The 17530-nt window shown below is 39.7% G+C and overlaps 1 protein-coding gene across 1 annotated transcript in view; it reads left to right on the forward strand.

Moving 5' to 3' along the window:
- The first annotated feature begins 989 nt into the window (after nucleotides 1-989).
- gjc1 (gap junction protein gamma 1) overlaps nucleotides 990-17530 on the forward strand; it is a 43009-nt gene continuing 26468 nt past the window's right edge. The window contains exon 1 of the mRNA XM_068718898.1: nucleotides 990-1678. The gene's annotated coding sequence lies outside the window, so the exon portion shown is untranslated. The remainder of the gene's footprint in view (nucleotides 1679-17530) is intronic.

Raw genomic sequence — 17530 nt, forward strand, 5'->3', positions numbered from 1 at the left:
TTGACATCTCCCTCTTGAATAGTCAAATGTAGCTTATCCCGCAGAAACACAGGAGGGCGCCATCAGTGCCCAGCAGGTCAGTGACAATTTGAGGTCCATCAAGGTCGGAGCTGCACTCAAAACAAACCGCAAGCACGTGACAGTGTGACTCCTGCACCCTAGGGCCCCTAAAGGACCCACAATACTGAATCACTGCAGAGTTTAGAGGATCCAGAAGTCAATCCATCTCAGAGTTTAGCTGCACAGACTGATTGAGACTGCACATGGACGGACGCCTGAGGGGGCTGCAGAATGGGCGGGGGATGGAGGAATTTGTGACCAAACAATCAAGCTGCAAACTCGAAGGAACTAGCTATTTCCATTTGCAAAGTGAGCCATATGTGTTCCCTTTCTTTAGGTTTCTTGAGTACATGATTTCTTACTACTTTTAGTTCCACTCACAGTATCTTGAACTGCACTGTAACATATGACTGTATGCTTTGTGTACCACAAACCAGATTAAAAACAACACCATATTAATCCTATATTTTCAAGTAATACTATCCACCTATTAGTCAATAATTATGATAATATAATTATACCTTAGCAGTTAAAAATCTCATTCAGAATGATTATGCAACAATACACTGTAACAGACAAAAAGGCTTCAGTATGTATACTCTGAGAATATAAATATAAGATTACTACAAAACCATAGTAATCCTACATTAAGCAATACTATACAAATATTAGTTTATAAAAAAATGTTTTGATTAAGATATTTAATAAATAATTTTAAACAAGGACATATATCAGGAATACTCTGTAATAGCAATATTAGCTACAAAAACTATGGAAAGGTTTTGTTTAAAAAAAATCGGCTTGCCCTTTTTTTTTTTGCCAGATGTTTGTGGACCCAAGATGTGTGACCTGTCGGGGGCGCGCACTGTCAAAGACGCGTGCGCGCAACATCCGGCTTTACTGCTCCCCTTGAAAGAAGGGTCGCCAAGCTTTCCGTCAGAGAATCCATCTGTCACTCAAAGAGACCCCATCTAGTCAGCGTCAGGCTGTATGTTGCACACGTCGGAAAGCCCGGTCAAGATAAATACAAGACAAAGACACCGCTGGATGTGGGTGGACCTCCAGCTATCAACAGATCGGCAACTCCACTGTCCACTCCTCCTGCGGAGAGGAAAAAGATGAGGGATCCGAAAGACAATACCGGAGCCAACTGGCACATGTGAGCGATATTTAGTACCGAATTTTCGAGCTTGTCACGGAGATATGGACAAACTAGCTCTCACGATTTGGTTGTAATTAGCCGATGCAAATGCTCTTGGCAGCGGCGTAGGTTCAGCCCCTGCCAAAATGACCAGACTATTGTTTAGCATCGTTGTAACGGAACGGGCCCGCAGGAATTTTGGCACCGGTTTTACGCAGCAGACCACATAGTTTAAACGACGTACCTCGACCGAAGACAGAATAGTGAGGCTGCTATGGACAAAGAATGCTTACACGTAGTGACGCTATGAGATAATAAGACATTTGTGAAAAACCGTGCTGGTTCCTCCCGAGAAGTGAAGCAGATCATCAACGGTGGGATTCAAGTTTGGACCTCATCAAGTCCAAAACGACCCTCCCCTCCCCTCAAAAAAGGATCATCTTACATATTATAGCATCTTCACAGACTCGCATAGCGGTAAGATCTTGTCTTTTAATTCCCAATATTGTAATGATTTCAATCTTTGTTCTTAATGTGCTAATTTCGAACCCAACGGAACCTCTGGTGAGAGTGAATGTTGGGGGTCACGGGCGCACGATTGGGCACGATAACGCACAGACGACGGTTGCATCTTTGTGATTCAATTTTGTTTGAATTTGCGCTGGATTTTCTTTGGTTTTATGCAAGTGTAGCACGTTGGCCAGGGCCAAGCTGTGAGCAACAAGAGAGCAACTTCTCCATACAAACGTGCTTTTGCGAAGCTGACGTGAACGGCGCGTAGAAGCTTCTAATTTGGAGGCCATATGCTGCCCACCAGTTTCAAATCAAATGCAATTTTACCATTAAAAATCTATGCCTATCAAGTATATAGACTGAACAACCATCTCTCATACTCTTTTGTTCTCAAATCATTTCAGCATGAACATGGTGTAGATGGGCGGTGCAGGGATTCACCTCGGGATTCGGGTAAATTCCGAGGGGGCTGTTCAAATTAGTGGAAGTACATGCAGACTTTATAATGACGTTATTGGCAAACTCTTGAGATTCATTAATGATGAATATATTTCACAAGTGTAGAAAAGCTTTGCCAACAATGCATTTTTATTTTTGTGGTGATTTGTAGTAACAGTGTTGTCTTTTACTAGAGTCACATTAACAAAAGCTACATAGCTGAATTCTTTAAAATAGGATGACAAAAGCGCTGATCACAGCAGCTTATTCAATGGTAAAGGTTTTATGTTCACAGAATAACTTAAACTAAATAGTTACCAAAAGAACATAACAATACTAACAATTACCATTCCAGGTCACAATATTGCCCAATTAAACATACAATTATTTGCAACTAAAAACACTCAGGATTGTGCCGATACCCACGGTGCTCTAGCTCTAACACCCTTTTACCTCTATTACAGCAGAATGTGCCAACAATGGCTTTGACAGCCCCACACATAACCACTGATTCAGTGATTATCTCATCATTTTTTAAGTCAGTATATCAAAAGAAACACTCCCACCACTCAGGAGTTAACCTGGTCAGCAAGCGGCATTATTCACAATGATGAGAAACCGTTTCATTGTGCTGGATGCCTTTGAAATATGCCACATTGGTTTCTGTGTGGAGCATTTGTCAACGCCACAGCAGCAGTGGCTCAAATATGAGCCACCATAATGAGTTTCTCCCCTGTGCTTCAGAAAACCCTCGCTATATGTTAAGTCATAGTGATGGGTTTGGGATATTTCCAACTGAAAGAGCTGAGTGCTAGTGAATGGTGCTTGCTTTCTATGTAACATTTGGATGGATGCTATGCATTTATTCAGAATGTATTTTTTGGTAAGCTGCCAGTAGAAGCATACCTACCTCCATTCCTTCTTTCTTTCCATCTAGTAAGTGCAGTTTGGCATTTCACAGCCTTGCATATAGATTTAAATACAATTTTCTATATGTGAAAGTATTTCTGCAAGGCAGTCTATCTCTGTCACCCGATACCTCTCCCACCATGTTACTCCTGCATCCCCCCAAAGACCATTATTTCACTCTCTGTGGATTGAAGGAGGAACTTGTACCCATATGGGAGAAGGGGGAGTCGACCCCTGTGCACTCCAGAGAGAGAGAGAGAGAGAGAGAGAGAGAGAGAGAGAGATGAGGAGCAGATTCTGTGTGGCAGCAATGAAATGCCCCATCACTTCAGTTAGTATCATGACCAATGTGCTGCTGTCCTTTTTTCACTTAAAATATACAGCATTTCCTGTATTATTACAGTCTTGGAAAGAAACACTATTGCTACCAGAAAAACCATGACTTGGCACATATAAGCAATAAATTGTGCATGGATGCTTATTAAATGATTAGAAGATGTCCTAGAAAAGTCTGAGAAATGTAGCCTCTTAGCTGGTTGGTAAATTGATTTTTAACACATTCAATTGTATACGTAAAACAAAAAATGTTGCAACTGTGTTTCTTCAAAAGGAGATAATCCAAGCAAAGGCACCCCAAAATGTCTTTTTTATGAGTTGTGAATGCAGCAAATTAGTGTCTTGACTTACAAATTGCATTGTGAAAGTATAAAATTTAGACCATGTGCTAAGCAAATGTAAGTTGAAGTATATTATACTATTATATATCATACATTTTTAATTTCCATTACTGATGCATTCAGTAAGTATAGCATTTTACTGATGTAGTTGGTCAAATTGTAATTCATTTGGGTGGTTTAATCTCTTACGCTTTCATGAAATGTAACAACAAGTACCTAAAATGAGTGTTTAAGTACAGAAGCCCACTTGAGTCAATGCACATATTTACATTTTACTGCAAAGCACAAACTCAAATCTTTGGCATGTTCCATCAAAATCATTTCATATCATGAAAGAATCTGGTTCCCTTTATCAGTCTAGGCCTGATGAAGAGCTCGATACAGAGCTTTACGACACTTTGGTTTAAATACCATAATATTGAATTCTTAATTAATTAATATAAAAGGAAAATCAATATTGCCATATACTGTTGAATTTATTATTCTGTTCCTCTTTCAATTCACAGTTAAAAGCTAGAATAATACTCCTGGGGGTTGTAATCAATAACTGTATATTAAATTAAAAGTGCAATAGATTTGCTTGCAACCCTTCAGAGACTTTGCATAGAGCATCATAGTTTCATCTCACACTTTAACATGGAAATATTAATGGAAATAAAAGGGGTTCTTATTGCCAAGTAAAGATGCAGATGATCTCGTTTAAAATCATGTTTGTTCCAATCCATTCAAGATATGATCAATATAAAAGCGCTGCCACTCTCATCCAGATGTTCACAATACAGTAACATACAGTATTCACCAGCATCAGTCATAGATGATAGCTTTAAATCTTAAATTGCCTCATTTCCACCATTTAAATCCCTTTAATCTCTAAATATCACCAGATTATTATGTGAATCAAATTATTTATCTCTATGCTGTTATTTTAATGTTTTTATGTTAAATACTTGTAATTAAATCAGGCATTTACAATTATCATAATTGTCCAGTGAAATGTCTGCGGGATGTGTTTAAGTCAATTACATGCTTTATAGGCAGCTATTTTGAATAATTGGAGTAATTCACTTCCTGTTTTTCCCAATTCTTCCCTTCAGAATGTGTGATGTGGAGCCAGTACAGTAAGAGGTAAATTTTATGATTTTAGCCACTACATCAAAAACATACCCACTTGTATATGAGGAGCAGGTGTTTTGCAGCACAAAACAGTCAACATGTTATACTACTAAAAAAAAGTATATGCGAGTGATTGGCAACTGCAGTGTTGTGGATGAGTTGAGAAGTCGGCAGAGATGGTAGGAGATCCTTCACTGCTGCAGCCTTCCCTAACTGGTTTTGTGCAACATGAAATATCAAGGTATTATGTCTATATCTTGTTTAGCAGACGTGAGCACACTGCCAGCCTTAATCCTCAGAGTGCAGCACACAGAGGGAAAACTGTGTCTTCATGCCTGCCAACTAGTCTGGATTCCCTCCGCTTGACACTGTGTACTCTATTCTGCATTTTCTGGTTGCCAGTTCCTGTAAACGATATTAAAGTAAATGCAGAGGGAAGGCGCTTTGCTCTCTCTGTAATTACCGGGTGATTAGAATTGTTAGAGGTCATCAAATGCAGCCACTTTTACTCGCTAATTTCCTTCTCTTTTAAATGTTGGTTCAGCTGTACTGATGGGGCCATTAAAAAGTACAGTATAGATGTAATTTATGAATTTGACGATGTGATAGAATTATTTATGGAATGTGCAATTGGTAATTTTCTGGGAGAATAGCTTCATCTAGAAGATTGAGCGAATACAGTGAAATTTGTTCCATAGCATTGGTTTGAAAATAATTAGTGGGCTTCTGAGATGTGCCCGAGTGGCTTTAGATAATTGTTAAGATTAAAACAGTCATTAAATTCTCATTAAATTTAGAAATTATGAGCTTCACGGTGTGAAATTTTAGATTTTAACCTTCATGTATTTGCCTACTTTAGTCAGCTGAAGTGATATTGATGAATCTGTTACGTACTAGATGACTGTAGTTTTATACAGGAGTACAGTTGAGCATGCTTTGTGTTCTAAACGCCTGATATTTTAGGGGAGACTCCAAATATTAGCGGAGGACGAACAGGGGAGGGCTGTGTCGTGCTCCCTGTGACTCACAATGACTCCTCGTGAAAACGAACCTCGCAGTCAGCCCTGACCCTTCGCTGAACAGGCGCGTTTCCAGTGGCGTCGGTGCACGTGTTGCGGTGACGCAGCAACAGTCGAGTCTTTAATTTGCTAAAAATAGAAGACAAATGTGTGATTCTGACTAACAAAGAAACCGCCGTGATTCATGTTACCCGTGTAGTACTGCTGATGCATGTGAATAGTGGTGCAACACATTTGTCCACATTACAAATGCAATTTATTTATTATAACTTATATTCTACTTTCACACATTTAAGTTGTTCTCAAAGTAAGAGCACACACACACACTTCTATTTAGTTTATTTTCCTTTAGAGCTGACGTGATTATTTTATTGGCTGGTTAACAGGAAATTAGTTGGCAACAATTTTGACAACCGATTAATCATTTTAACTTATTTATTAATCAAAGAAACAAACATTTTCAACTTCTCAAAGTATATCAGTATAAAATGAATTATTTAGGGTTTTAGACTCTTGATCAGACAAAATAAGCAATCTAAAGATGTCGCTTTGATTACTGAGAAGCTTCAATAAACATTTTTTTAAATCAGTTTCTGACATTTAATAGACCAAACAATTAACAGAAACAATAATGGAGGGATACATTTATAATTAAAACAATAGTTTGTTGCTGATTTACCACTGAAATAAGTTTACCTTGATCATTTTAATACTTTCTACCTATATCACGTGACATATTGGACATAATTGGAGGTCCTACTTTGAATAATTCTCATGATTTTTTCATCATGCAATAACTTCTTTACATTTATCATAAATAACTAATTGACATTGTGTGTTCCCAGAGCCCAACGGGAAATTGCCTTTTTTGTCTGACTAACTAGCCAACTAACTTAAAAGTGTATATAATCTACAGTTATATCTTCACTTGGAGAAGATGTAAGCAGCAGAGACACGTGCAGTAAGACAAAAAATATAGAGACAGACAGAGAGAACCCCACTGAGTGTGGATGAAATCAGATGTCACTTTCACCTAGCCTGTACTCATGAAGAGATATGGGCAGTCCAGCAAATGGAAAGAGTCGTGAGGCTCCTTCCCAACGGGGATGTCACTATAACATACCAGGATCAGCTCAGACAGTATGTATTACTGTGTGCCTGGACACTCATACACACACATACATGCACACCAATGCACTGAGCCCTACACGTACAGAGATGTTTACGCTCCAGTCAGTGTTGAACATGCATATTCAAACTGATATGTCATACTCGTAAATCTGCGCATGCTGACACATTTACATATGAGCTTGGCTGTCGTGGGCCGGGCTGTGATTCGGGGTGACAGGTCTTATGCCACTTCCCTTGGGTCACAGGAGGGGCGGACTCACAACGTGACAGGAATGAAGGCAGAGAGATGCCTTTCATTCACTGTCAGTCTCCATTGACCCAACCTCCCTCTTTGTTTTAGTCACAGTCCTGGGTTCAGTGGTGGTGAGGTAACATTTGGGCTTCTACACTGCTAACTGTGTGCTCATGTGACTCATGTCTGTTTAACGTTTGTCTTGTGTTGTCAGAGTAGGTACAAGCTGGGGTAGGCAACTTTGGAGAAACCAGCAAGTGTAAGCGTTTTAAGTATGGCTTTTGTTAGGACTCACGGCTTACAAGCTAACATGAAAGTATTGGGAATTTTTATTGAAAATTGACTTTGATGCAGTAACTTATCGCTGGCAAACTAGCAACGGCTGGTCTGCCTAGCCTTGTGGAAGACTCCAGTGATGCACAATGAGTGCACGGGCAGAGTGAGCGCAGGTAGGCAGGTAGATAGGCTTTTGTATTTCTCTACTAATTGTTAGTGAACATTTGCAGTGCAACATAGTTATTTTCATCATCGTTTAACCGGCTGATTATTCTCTCTGTTGGTTGATTAATCGTTTTTGTCTATAAAATGTCATGAAATATTGGAAAACGCCCATCAAACCAGAGCCCAAGATGACGGATTCAAATAGCTTGTTTTATTTGACCAACAGTCCAAAACACGAGGACTTTCAATTAACTAGAATGGCCAAGAAAAGAATGACATCCTTACATTCTCACTTGAAAAATAACTTGTAATGTGTGAAAATTGATTATTCCACGAATCGTTGCAGCGTTATTGAAAACATCAGGTCTGTTTTACTGATCACTTCACTAATACTTGTCACTTCGCACAATAGCAGCTGCAGCAGCTGGAAATAACACCACAACCTCAGACAATAAACAACTTAACTGCTCTGTTCTAATAAACAAGAAACATCTCTTCTTGTGCAGAACTTCACCAAATGGTTCAGAAGTAACGCTCAAGTTAAACTCCATTACATCCGTAAAATGTAGAAAGTTAATATTTTAAGATTAAAAAGTCATCACAGACTCCTCCCACTTTGGGAACCAGTCATTTTCTAGAGGCCTTGTTTCCACTGCAGGTAGTAACCCCTCTGGGTAGGCGGGATTCTCAGCTGCACTCAGCAGCTCAGCTAAGTCTCGGTTGATGATGGCTTGGCTATTTAAAAATGTGATGTAATGTCCTGTAATGCGCTAGTGATGACTCTCTCTAACCAATCAGTGGTTCTATTGACCCATCTACAACTTTTGCTAAATGAAACACTAAAATAGCCATTCTAATGTGTCACGAACTGAACTGGACTGCTTGGTGGAAATGTGCCATAAGTTACATCCCACCCACCACTTCTAAAAGGTTCAAGTAACAGTTTCTTTACAGGCGTTAATGGTTCAATCAATTTCTACAAAAAGCTTCTTGGAAATGTAGTCTCAATTTACACGCTCAATATATATACACCTAGTTGCACTTTCAGTGGGTCAACTTGTCAGCACTGCTAACCCCATCAAAACTTTATTAGTCCGAATTTTTATGTTATTATGGTTTAAATGCTGTTGAACAGACTTTTCCAGCCTGGTGACAACAGCATCCTGAGCACTTACTACCTGTGGGATATTTGTGAGGTGACACCCAAAAAAAAAAAAATCAGCTTCAGGCCCAAAATACTCTCACCGGTTTCCACTTTCATAAACCCATAGCAGTCACAGTTTCAAGTTTAAAATCCACAGCGTTCAGCTATGTGACTGTGTAATCCCCTGAAACACTATCAACATAGGTGCAGAGAAGAAGGCTGCAGAGATTTCATTAAACACACAGAGTCACCTTCATTATCTGAACAAGCACACATCGGAGTGATCAGCAGAGGGATGGGGATGGGGATCTGTGCCACAGCGCTGCACAGGCAGAAGGCAATGCGCTTATCCGTCCACAAGCGCTCACGCCTGATTGGCCCAGCTGGGGTAGCCATGCTCGGGCGACGTCCTGCTCGCTCTCTGTCACTGGCGGAAAAACAGAGCAGCCAGGTTCAAGGACCGAGGCAGACACCCTGTCACCGCCTTGCTACCACACTCTGCCACACACTGAGACAGAGACACACACACACACACACACACACACACACACACACACACACACACACAGCTGGACCACAAAGCAACGGAATCCCAAAGTAGTTGAGGACAGGAAGGATTGCATGAAGTGTAAAAATGTAACTGCCCCTGTTACTGATTTCATCAGTTCTGTGTCAGCTGTTGTAGACCCTCCACCCTCTTTTGCCCTCCCTGCCACTGCCTGCAATAGTGCAAAAGGCCACAACCTCCATTGGGTCATAGAGCTAATTATTTAGGTCATGATAAATGCATTTTGAGCGTGAGCATTTCTTTTTCAGTACAAAAGGGGAATTTGTTGTTTTTAGGCTGTATAACTTATTATAAGCATTTTCTTAGATGTTATTTCCATCTTTGCTAATACAAATATTTAGTCACGTTAGCATGTAAACCCCAGCAGCGTGGTCCATTTCTTGAGTGTGCTGTGTTTTGAAACTCTTTAGGCTCATGTGAACCAGCAGAGTGGCGGCTCTTTAAATGTCATAGAGAATAGGCTAATAAGCAAATACAAGGGGTGACACTAATAAAAAGCTAGAAAGAGACAGGCTAGCACCGGGTTATTTTTAGCCACTGTTCCATATACAACATGTTCCTCCAGGCACTAAGATGCTCTAGGGTCATTTTCAGTGTTTATTAAGTCTCTTATGGAAACCTCATACCACTAGATTTAACTGGAGCTTTACTGAAGCCTTGGAAATAACTAGAGTAGGTTTTGAGGATTTGTTGCAGGCAGAGTCTGGATTAAGGTTAGATTTAGGTTTTTAAATATACAACAAAACCAATAAATATATTCATGAGTTCATATTTTACCAAAAAGATCACGATGACAGGTGTTATCGTTCTAATAAGAGATCATTTTCTGAAATACTTCCATGGGTTTTGTAGATTGTGTGGCTCAGATGGTTTAGTAATAACAGAAGGTCTGTCTGTCCCTAATAATTTCAGCTTTGAGGAAGTAACTTTCATTCCAAACTAATTTATACTTTTTGAACGCTGGTCACTGATTAAATAATGAGCTGAAATGATTAGTTGATCAGTTAATAGTTTAAGAAAAAGTTTTCCATTCAAATTAGTTTATCTTGATAAATGTTTTACTTTGAAATTGAACTCCTCTGCCATATAGTATAAAATGATCCCATTAGGATTCTAAATAGTGCTTTCTTTAATCATTTAGTAATAATTGCTTTGCATTTATTTGTGGTAGTCAATAAATCAAACGGCCACCACAAGTTCCCAGAGCCGAAAGGGACGTCTGCCAATTTTCTATTTTGTCTGACCAACTGCAAAAGTATAAATTATTTACAATGAAATAAAACCGAGAAAAGCAAATCCTCTCTTTTTTGTAAAGGTGCAAGCAGCAGCTACATGAATAGTGTGAGCAAAAGGTAGAGATGGACAAAGAGGAGCCCACTGAATGTGGATAAAATTGATGAATTTAGGAAATAATCAGCAGATTATTCAAAAAGGGAAACCATTTTTAAAAGGTACAATGAATACAAAGCCCAACATTGACTTGAAAAATATTTATACAAAAATCTCAGTTTACTTGTTTCATAGAAAGGTTGATTTGATAGTGATGGATTTACATAACTCAATTACATTTTCAATACAGAGGTCCCCACATACAAGCTGTCAGCTTCCTCTTGTTTCCATAATTTTTGGGCAACAAAGCAGCGACTCCCTGTTGATTTTCTCTTCCCCGTTACATCACCAACACATGATTTGTCTCCCAGGACAGTCATGTCCTGTCCTGTCCTCTGTCTCTTCTCCTGGAGTCATGTTTAAACAAAGTAACATTCATACATGAGTGGATTTCCATGGCCACAAGGCCTCAGGATTATCAGAGCCGTGGCCCACCATAGTGTGATGGGTAGGAAAAAGCCCAAAGGAGCGCACAGATGCTCTCGTGCTTCTAGTGTAGCCGTGATGATAGCCGTACGTCCACCACTTTGAGGCTCTAAAAAAGAAAAAGAAAGAAGAAAAAAAAAAGATTCACTTGACAGAAATGCTTAAGGCATGACTTTAAATAGCTCTGTGCTGTTTCTATTTTGTTTTGTTTTTTCTGTTTATTATTGGATTGGGCCTTTGCTGCACAGGGCAGTCTTGAATGCAGTTTTTAGGAGTCGAGGGAACTGCCTCTCTCCTAAAGAAGCCTTAAGACAGATCGTTTACATAAAGACCACATAAAAAACGAGTTTGTTCTGAGAATGATAATGACTTAGTGATTGTATGTGCAGGCCGTAGGGGAGAGCAGCAGCAGCTTCCTCGACTGGCACAGTGCGTTTGTCTCTGGATCTCATCACTGCTCTCATACCCCCTAAGCGTCAACCCTCAGGGCAGACACACACATTTCCCCACTGAGGTCCGCGAACCTGTCTTGTGCATTAACCCGGATGATTTATTCTTTTTCGCTTTGTCTTGTAATGCTTAAGATCGTGGTTACCAGGAAAACAGCAATTGTGGTTTAATACAACAGCAAAATCCCATTGAGCAGCTACTTTGTCAGAGTACAACAGACAAAATGAAGGTGTAGTGCAACCAAACAGTGTTGTCTTAATAAGTGTGTGTTAGTGTGTTTGTTAGTGTGTTTGTTAGTGTGTTAGTTAGTGTGTGTGTGTGTGTGTGTGTGTGTGTGTGTGTGTGTGTGTGTGTGTCGTGTGTGTGTGTGTGTGTGTGTGTGTGTGTGTGTGTGTGTTTTAAGCTAACATGTCTGAGGTGAGGCAGTAAAAAATGAAACATAGAAAGCATAACAGAGAACAAGGCAGTATATAGCCTCTCATTTGGGTGAAGTGATTGCACCTGAGAGGGGCGTGTCCTATCCAGGCTCCACCCTGCATCAGGTGTAACCATGTGATCTCTTGATGGGGACTCTGACTATTGTGGAAAAAAATGGGGCTTGGTTTCATGAAAATCTTTAAACATGTTTAATTTCAAGCACAATATAAGCTGGCTGGATAGCAGGTAAACCTTTTTATGTATGGGATAGTAGAATACAACACAATGTGGCCTCTGAGACCGCAGATGATTTTTCCATCTTACATTAGATACTTGTGTTTATCTCTTAGCCATACATAGCCCTAAACAAGAAGAGACTACACTCTGTCCGTATCTTGATCCAGGCAAATGTAAGCACAGTACTGTGTGGTCTTTACTGTGATGTAGGGTTGTATTTGGTTGTTGTATATACTGTACACAATGGCTGGGAGGCGGCCTGAAGGATTTGCCTCAGGCATCAATCGATTTATGGAGTCCGTACTCTCGGCTTGGAGAATGTGAGGTTTATTTCTTTAGAGAATTCTTGATTATACTCATCTTTTTCTAGCTTGCGCTGTGGTGTATTCCATTCAGAGATCATAAAAATCAGATTTCATGAACATCAGACTGCTATATGTCTGTACTAGATATACTGTTCCTCCATTATTTTCACTCTGTTCCTTTTCTTGTCTTTGCGTTGCTGGACGACATCCAGACCGTGTTGATGACAACATGAGCCTCCCGTCTTGAATTTCTGGGGTTTAGATCCAGTATCAGTGTGAGCAAAATCCAATTTTTGCACAACCAGACCTGTCAGTTGACATGGCAAGCATGATTGGATGATTCAATTTGCATTGGAACAAGTGTAACCGTAGGCGAGAACATATTGCTGCAAAAGGGCTCTTTTTGTTCTGCAGTCAGTCAGTATGTTTCCTTCTCGGCTCCTTCAGTATTCTTGCGCCTTTTCCATCTTGTTCCATCTTTGCTCCCCTTCTCTGCATCCTTTAAGTGTTTGTAGGGAATTTGATTGCTCAGTTCCGTTTACATTCACTCACCATCTGCTGAAGTTGGCTGCAACTGTGAATCAATTCTTAATGTTGGCAGCTTTGCATTCACTTGCCTCCTCTATTTCTCTGTGCCTCCATTTCATCTTTTTTTGTAGTCGCTGGCATGTTTTGATCTCTAAACACTAAACAAAGCCCTCAATAAAGGACAGCTCATGGAGAAGACACCTCAACCACCAATAACAAAGAAAGAGCCTGGGTATGTTTCTGAATAAAAAACATTAACTGAGAGCAGCAAACAATGGAAGCAGCGTACTACATATTCTTTGGAGCAGTTTTGTTACATACAAGTATGGATTTATATTAAAAGTTCATGGTTCAGGGAAATTGTTTGCTCTCTAAGTAGTGCAGTTACTGTGTGTGAATTTTTGGCATACCTACATACCAAACAATTTCAACTTTGAAATGCACCGATCTGACTTTTTCAGTCTCTATACTGATGCTGATACCTGGGCTTTGGGTATAGGCTGATATTGAGTTGTGTTTAATGAATAAGCTGTATGAGTGGAAGAGACTACTATCATTATGTTACGTGTAAGGAAACATCAGGCATGACTTACACATTGATTTCTTCACTTGTTAAAACAATAGGCTGACAAGTAAATACTTAAATATCAATTTATAATATAATATATAACTTGTATTTATTATTAAAATAATAAATTGTACGCCAGCAACTTGGTAAACATCTTAGAAATTAACAGGAATTCAAGTACAAACCTTTTAAATACAGCAACAAATTGGTCAAAACTTGAACATAAGTATATAATGTATTTGGTACTTTAACATAGAATTGAAATAAAAAGATCGGCCCCATTGTCACCAATCCAGCTATTTGAGTCAGTATTGGCCCGATATCGCTATCGAAGCATCCTTACTAAAAATGTTGTATTCTGATAATTGGAGGATACTTGTGCTTAATGCCAACATTAGCACGCTAACATTCGCACAATAACAATACTATCGTGGTTAATGTTTACCATGTTCATCTTAGTTTAGCTTGTTAGAGTGATAATGTTTACTAATTAGCACGGAAGTACAGCTGAGGCTGATGGAAATGTCTTTGTCTTTGCAGGTATTTGGTTCAAAAGTGAAGGGATCGCCAAAGGTATTAAAATTCATCCTGAGGGGAATGTCTGTAGCAAATTTCATGGCAATCCATCCATTAGTTGTCGAGATATTTCAGTCTGAGGACATTGCCGTGCCGAGGCCTATGTCGACAGCATGCCTACTGTCTGCCCTGCACTGTTGTCTGCTTACACCTTGATTTCCACCTATTAATCTGTCATTTAAACTGACATGTATGTTGCTACTCTCTGTGAATCACTAATGAATTCAGGCTGAACTCTGTATCAACTCTTACTCTTAGTATTGTGGTTTGATAAACCTTGGCCCTTCCTGCAGCTGAGGTCTTCAGTCAGCCTGCTTTACTCCTTAAGGCGAGTACAGTGGCAATGGAGTGATAGTGTCCATGGTGCAGTCAGATGAAAGTGAAGGATGTCTGATGGATGCTATGCACTGAAACTGAGTTATTACCCAGAAGTATAATAGCTTGGGAGATCCTTGTCCCCTGTCATTCATGGCCGGATATTAATATGAATGATGTCCCGTGGGTTTGTCAAAAGAAACAGGGTCAGGGTCTGCCAACAACACATTTCGTATTTATTTTGTTGATTGGGTGTCCCACAACCGGAAGAATCTGCTAAAACATCCTAACAGCAGTGAGTGAATTACCTCCTCTAGGCAACAAACATACAGTTGTTATAAATACGACAACATGTTGTACAGAAGATACAATGTACATGTACATGGTGTGCATTTCAGGGAAGCAAGAAATTTACGTTTTAGGCCTGCAAGACTCCATTCTTCCCAGATTTGACATTTGACATTCTTGACATTCTTAATGATATTCCTGTTAACCTTATTTTGACTAGTTGCATGTTATAGTTTCTCTCATATACTCTGATACTGAGAAGTTACTGTATGATGCCATTGTACGTCTTTTACTTTTTGACCAAATGAACAAACTCAAACTCAGGATTATATGATTATCGACGCATTTCAACAAAAAGTATTCCATAGGTTATCCCCCATAAAAAACTTGCAATATTACTCTTTATATTTATTAAATTTAAATAAATATATGTATTTTATGGCTCTTTTGAAATGTTTCTCATCACCCTCTACTATTTATGCCTTTTCCTGATTTAGACAAGCTCTCGATGACAAGTACAGTGTAGAAACATCTTTGTTTTGAGAAAGAGGCGTCACCTCGGAAGGGTTAGACAAAAATATACACACCTTCTTCCACACTCTCAAACTTCTCTCACATATTTTTTACAGTATAATTTGATCTTGAAGTGAACACATTATTATTTTTTCTTTATATTGTATTATATTAAAGTAAATCTTTGACTTCTAAGGCTGTTTTTCTGAGCCAGTTTGGTTTTAAATGTATTCTTTCTTAGGAGTCTGTCGAAAGATATAATTTTTGGACTAGGATCATTTCTTTTCTATGTATTAAACATGAACACATGAGAAATAAATGATCCTAGTCCAAACATTGTAATGTATAGCAAAGAGAGAGACAGGGGACAGCAGGCATCAGAATGCTTAATCTCATGACCAGTCACCACAGGTGAACAAGAACATTGGTGTCAAAGTGATTCATTCATGTCATCAGGGAGACTCAGTTGCAGATTATCAAGGGTTCATGTCAACATCTTAATCTAAATAAAACCTTAATTAGAATATGTTGCTCTGTGCATCGTGACGATGCATGCACATGTGTTGTATAGTACAGATGTCCCCGCCTCTTCCTCTACACAAGCTCAGCCAAAATCATCTTCTCAGCATTTAGTCTCTGTGATGGAAAGGATGTCTCGACTTATCTAGAGTAAACAAATTCAACTGCGGCTGGCAGCGGCATTTGGCGTCTATGTGCTCTCCTTCCTGGCAGCATGTGCGTGCGTGTGTGTGTGCGTGTGTGTGTGTCTGTGTGTGTGTGTGTGTGTGTGTGTGGAGCTGCCGCCATCGAACGCAGCAGCACGTAGCTTGAATCGTGAAGTCAATGGTTGCCCCTCTAAGATGTCTGATTCAAACAGCCCCGCCGCTGCCGCTGGGCGAAAGCCACTTTTCATTACACAATGCTAATTAATTGTAGCAGGAAGTCATGCGTGTTTCTAAAGTGATTGACTCATTGTCACACCCTAAATAGATGTCCACGACTCATGATGCTCTAAGTGCCAATTTCACGCTAGCTACAGGGGGGAAGTTAAGCTATTAACTTATTTAAAGTGAAATGTCAGGTGATAAGAACGGGACAACTTTAATAGGACAGCTGTTAATCAGTCACTCATTAGTGTTGTTGGATTGCATTACATCCTCAGGGACCTGTTTGTGATTTACGTACTATTAATACCTCACTTTAAGTCTGTTTGTCATCCCTTTGGTGAGCGTTGACATTGTCAGCCCTGACAAAGCAGAGGGGGGTGAGTGAAGTTGGCAGGTCTCAGGTCAGCTTTGGGATGAGACGATGAGCTTCACAGGAAAGCCAGGCTTCTGTACAGGAGCAGGCTAATGCTCTTATGTTCCCATTCATCTCCTTTTCCTCTGTCCCGCTTTACCTCGCTTAACCCATTTGTCTTTTCACCATGCATCCCCAGCACCTGCTCTCAGCTCTCAGGTCAATTCTAGCTGAGCTCAGAGACCCATTATTCATGGCCAGTCATAAATCACCAATCTAATCAGCTCCTGCACACATCAGCTGGCAGGGAAGCACAAGAAGTCAATCTCATCAATAAGCAAAGAATTTGTGTGTTTTTGTGTGTGTGCATGTAGTAATTGACCCTTATGTTGAAGTCTGTAAATCTTTTGCTCTTTGGGGGGTTGTTCCTTCTGTCCACTACTTGTTAGCAGTTTGTTTCACATCACTGTTGTCTCTCACTGAAAGCAGACAAAGTCATGTGTTGGAGAAGAGCAATATGTTTTGTGTGCACTGGCCCACACAAACACAACAAATTAGATTTTTAAACTTTTATTTCTTCACCCTGATTAAAAAACCCAAGTTTTTTAAAGCTAAAGCTAAATTGTCTGCAGCATAACTTCTTTTACTACTTCTTTAATACTTTTTCTGCCATGAGCTAAAGGCTTTCTTAACACCTTCCTCCATTTTAGCGTTGCCCTCGGTTTGAGTGCCCCTTCAAAATAAGAGCTAAGGATAAGATGCTACCTTCATCTGACGGGAGAATGGAAACCATTTATTTATTAAAGATAATTTTTTGGCATTCTGGCCTTTATTTGGCAGTGACAGTGAAAAGGCAGACAGCAAACAGGGGATAAGGGGGTATGACATGCAGC

Source organism: Cebidichthys violaceus, unplaced genomic scaffold, assembly GCF_023349555.1.
Source record: "Cebidichthys violaceus isolate CVI_PGR_0920_01 unplaced genomic scaffold, fCebVio1.0.p SCAF_23, whole genome shotgun sequence".
Lineage (NCBI taxonomy): Eukaryota > Metazoa > Chordata > Actinopteri > Perciformes > Stichaeidae > Cebidichthys > Cebidichthys violaceus.